Below are 5,034 nucleotides of genomic sequence, written 5' to 3'. Positions count from 1 at the left end.
CATCCACGTTCCCTTAGTTTTGTAGGACATCTATCCAGGACCTTCTGGCTTTCAATATTTCTATTGAGAAGTCAGATGTAATTTGGATAAGTCTGCCTTTATATGTTACTACGCCTTTTTCTTTTGCTGTTCTTAATATTTTTTCTTTATTCTGTATGTTTGGTGTTTTGATAATTATGTGGCAAGGGGACTTCTTTTTTTGGTCCAATCTATTTGGTGTTCTCTACACTTCTTGTACCTCCATAGGCATATCCTTCTTTAGGTTGGGGGTGTTTTCTTCTATGATTTGGTTGAATATGTTTTCTGTACTTATGAGCTGTATTTCTTTGCCTTCTTCTATACCTATTATTCATAGGTTTGGCCTTTTCATGGTGTCCCATATTTCCTGGATATTTTGTGTTAAGGGTTTGTTGGACTTGAGATTTTCTTTGGTAGATGACTGTATATCCTCTAGCAAGTCTTCAACAACTGAGATTCTCTCTTCCATCTCTTGTATTCTATTAGTTATACTTACATCCTTAGTTCCTGATTGCTTATCCAGCCTTTCTATTTCAAGCATCCCCTCATTCTGTGTTTTCTTTATTTTTTCTAATTCAGCTTTCATGCCTTGAAGTGTTTCAAGTTCCTTCATTTGTTTGGTTGTTTTTTCTTGGCTTTCTTTAAGTGATTGTTTATTTCTTGAATTTTTTGGTTTGTCTTCTCCATGTCCATCTCAAATAATATAAAATTATTAAGAACCTATAGGAAAAAGAGCTCAATTCAGGGAAATAATTGTCAAACATATCTTGAGTAAATTACAAACTTAATGAAGCTTCAGTGATGTTCTCATTTTCTTCTGTCTTAATAGGTCCATCATCTGAAACAAATACCTTATAATACGTTTTTACTATTTACAGAGACAGCTGTAAATACATCTTTATTTCTCTATTTTTTGCTGGGGGTGGGGCTGGGGAAGCAATGGAGAGAGAGAGAGTTTCACTCTTACATCCATGCTGGCCATTCTTTCACATAAATCCTCTGGCATCAACCTTTCAAGTTTTGGGGTTACAAGTATGAGTCAGAATGCCTTGTTCTAATTTGACTTTCTAAAACCATTTGCTTCTGAAACTTGTGGATAAATGTACAGCTGACACACTATACATGCACATATGTTAATACTATTTTTCCTATGGAGGAAATAAAATGAAATTATTCATGATCTTGTATGTTTCAGCATCCTCTATCCTGTTTCTTTGCTACGTAAAACATTAAGGATAACCAGGACCTCAAAACTCTAGTATTGATATTTACAGTAAATGGAGTTCCAACAATGAGAAGGCTCAATAGCACCCCCAATCACACAAATGGCTTTGTTCTGGTAGGCTTTTCTCAATGGCCCCAACAGGAAATGGCTCTTCTTGTGGTTGTCCCCATCTTCTATATAGTGATCATCTTTGGGAATTCAGCTATTATCATTTTGTTCTGCCTTGATCCTAAACGTCACACCCCCATGTATTTTTTCTTGGCTAAACTTTCCTTTCTAGATCTCTGCGATACTACTTCTACTGTCCCCCAGATGCTGATAAATATACAGAGTCATAAGAGAAGCATCAGCCATGTGGGCTGCATAGCACAACTGTTCATCTTCCTCAGCCTGGGATCTACAGAATGTGTGCTTCTCTCCATCATGGCCTTTGATCACTATGTGGCTATCTGCCAACCTCTACATTACATGGTTGTCATGCATTCTCAGCTATGACAAGAGCTGGCAGCAGTAGCCTGGATAACTGGTTTCAGCAACTCTTGATGCAGACAGTGTTGACTTCTTTGTTGCCTTGTTGTGGCCAATACCAGATAGAGAATTTCTTCTGTGAGGTACCTGTCATGCTTCAGTTATCATGCATTGACACCTGGGTCAATGAGGTAGAGATGTATACTGCTGTGGTTGTCATAAAAGTTATCCCCCTTGGGTTAATTCTTTTCTCTTACATCATTATTGTCAGTGCAGTCATAAGAATACAATCTTCTGAAGGTAGGAAGAAGACCTTTCACACATGTAGGTCTCATCATCTTGTGGCCATCATGTTCTATGGCTCTGCCATCAGTGAATATTCATACATGGCACTAAGCTAAACTGAAGGGCAAGATCTGGGCACTCTTCTATGGACTCATAACCCCAATGCTGAACCCACTTATCCAACCATAAGAAATAGGCTCCAACAAGCTAGCTCATATACCAGGATTATACCTTAATCCTACTGTCACTGAACTTGTTATCCCACCCTAAGGAATGGGCTCCAACAAGCCAGCCCATGTACCAGGTTTGTGTTGTGGTGCTGCTGCCAGGGGCCCCTCTTATAGTTCAAGTTTCACAACTGTCTCCCATATACAGAGGGCCTATTCAGTCTCCTGGAGTCTCTACAGTTGTAGGTCTAGAGTCCATGAGTTTCTACAAGTTTGGTTCAGCTGTCTCTGTAAATTTCTCCATCATGATCTTGACTTCCCTTGCCCATATATTCCCTCCTCCTTCTCTTTGCCTGAATTCTTGGACTTTGGCCTGGTTTTTGGTTGTGGATCTCTTCATCTGGTTCCATCAACTACTGGATAAGGGCTCATTAATAATAGTTGGGGTTCTCAACAATCTGATTACAGGAATAGGCCAGTTCAGGCATCCTCTCTACTAATGTTAGGAGTGTTAGTTGGGGTCCTCCTTGTGGATTGTTGGGAGTTACCCTAGCACCAAGTTTCTCCTTAAGAACTTGGTGGCTCTTTCTATTAATATATCTTTTTCATTGTTCTTCCACTCCATCCCATCCTGTCTAGGCCATCTCATTCGCTCCTGTTCTCATCCTCCCTCCCCTCCTGCTTGCCACCCTTTCACCCCCAGTTTGCCCCTTAGATATCATCTAATTTCCCTTCCCAGGGTTATCCATGTGTCCCTCTGAGGGTACTCCATTTTGCCTAGTTTCTCTTGGGCTGTGGACTTTAGTCAAGTTATCCTTTGCTTTATATCTAATATCCACTTATGAATGAATATGTAGCGTGCTTGTCTTTCAGAGTCTGGGTTACCTCACTCATATTGTTTTTTTTCTAGATCTGTCCATTTGCCTGAAAATTTCATGAAGTCATCAATTTTTACTGCTGTGTGGTAATCCATTGTGTAAATGTGTCTCATTTTCCTTATCCATTCTTCAGTTGAGGGGTATTTAGGTTGTTTCTATGTTCTGACTTATGAATAATGCTGCTATGAACATTGTTGAGTAAATGTCCTTGTGGTATGATTGAGCATCCCTTGGGAAACTTCCCAAGAGTGGCATTGCTGGCTCTTGAGGTAGTTTGATTCCCAGTTTTCTGAGAAATTGCCATGCCGATTTCCAAAATGCCTGTACAAATTTACACTTCCACCAGCAGTGTTGGAGTGTTCCCCTGACTCCACATCCTCTCCAACATAAGCTGTCCTTAGTATTTTTAACCTTAGGCATTCTGACAGATGTAAGATGGTATCACAGAATCATTTGATTTGCATTTCCCTGATGATTAAGATTGTTGAGCACTTGCTTACATGTCATTTGGCCATCTGAAATTCTTCTGGTGAGAATTATCTGTTTAGCTCTGTACCCAATTTTTCAATTGTTTTATTTTGTATTTTGATGTCTAGTTCCTTAGTTCTTTATAAATTTTGTAGATCAGCCATCTATCAGATGTGGTATTGATGAAGATCTTTTCCCATTCTAAATGCCATTGTTTTGTCTTATTGACTGTGTCCTATGCCTTAAAGAAGCTTTTCAGTTTCAGGAGATCCCATTTATTGATTGCTGATTTCAGTGGCTGTGCTATTGGTATTATATTTAGGAAGTGGGTGATCCAGGTTATTTCCCACTTTCTCTTCTATTAGGTTCAATGTAGCTAGATTTATGTTTAGGTCCTTGATCCACTTTGATTTGAATTTTGTGCATGGTGATAGATATGGGTCTATTTGCAATCTTCTGCATGTGAACATCCAGTTATGCCAGCACAATTTGTTAAAGAGGTTTTTATTTTCCCATTATGCCATTTTGGATTCTTTGTCAAAAATCAGGTGTTCATAGGTGTGTGGATTGATATCAGTGTCTTCAATTTTATCCCACTGATCCACCTGTCTGTTTTTATGCCAATAATAAGCTGTTTTTATTACTATAGCTCTATAGTAGAGTTTAAAGTCAAGGGTGGTAATGCCTCCAGAAGTTCCTTTATTGTACATGGTTATTTTAGCTATTCTGGATTATTTGTTTTTCCATATGAACTTGAGTATTGCTCTTTCAAGGTCTGTGAAGAGTTGTGTTGGTATTTTGATGGGGATTGTATTGGAAGATTGTTTTTGGTAAGCTTGCCATTTTTATTATATTGATTCAACCTATCCAGTAGCATGGGATATCTTTACATTTTCTGATGTCCTCTTCAATTTCTTTCTTTAGGGACTTAAGGTTCTTGTAATACATGTCTTTCACTTGTTTAGTGAGTGTTACCCCAGATATTTTATGTCTGCGACTATTGTAAAGGGTGATATTTCTCTCATTTCTTTCTTAGCCCCTTTATCATTTGTGTACAGGAGTGCTACTGATTTTTTTAAGTTAATTTTGTATACATTACTGAAGGTGGTTATCAGCTGTAACTGGTCCTAGGTAAAGTTTTTGGGGTCACTTATGTATACTATTGTATCATCTGTGAATAGTGATAGTTTGACTTCTTCCTTTCCAATTTGTATCCTCTTCATCTCCTTTTGTAGTCTTATTTCGCTATCTAGAACTTTGAGTACTATATTGAATAGATAAGGAGAGGGTGAACAGCCTTGTCTCATTCCCAATTTTAGTGGAATCGTTTTGAGTTTCCATTTAGTTTGATGTTGGCTGTTGGCTTGCTATATATTGTCTTTATTATGTTTAGGTATGTTCCTCGTATCCCTGATATCTCCAAGACCTTTATCATGAGGGGTGTTGGATTTTGTTGGAGGATTTTTCAGCATCTAATGAGATGATTATGTGTGCTTTTCTTTCAGTTTTCTTCTGTTTTAGATTA

General features: G+C 38.2%; 1 pseudogene; it reads left to right on the top strand.

Annotated features, from left to right (window-relative positions):
- Positions 1–1,309: 1,309 nt before the first annotated feature.
- Positions 1,310–2,185, top strand: LOC107979843 (annotated as a pseudogene).
- The last annotated feature ends 2,849 nt before the right edge of the window (positions 2,186–5,034 follow it).

Source organism: Cricetulus griseus, chromosome 2, assembly GCF_003668045.3.
Source record: "Cricetulus griseus strain 17A/GY chromosome 2, alternate assembly CriGri-PICRH-1.0, whole genome shotgun sequence".
NCBI lineage: Eukaryota > Metazoa > Chordata > Mammalia > Rodentia > Cricetidae > Cricetulus > Cricetulus griseus.
The sequence above is the reverse complement of the archived record's forward strand: the minus strand, read 5'-3'. Positions and strand labels throughout refer to the sequence as shown.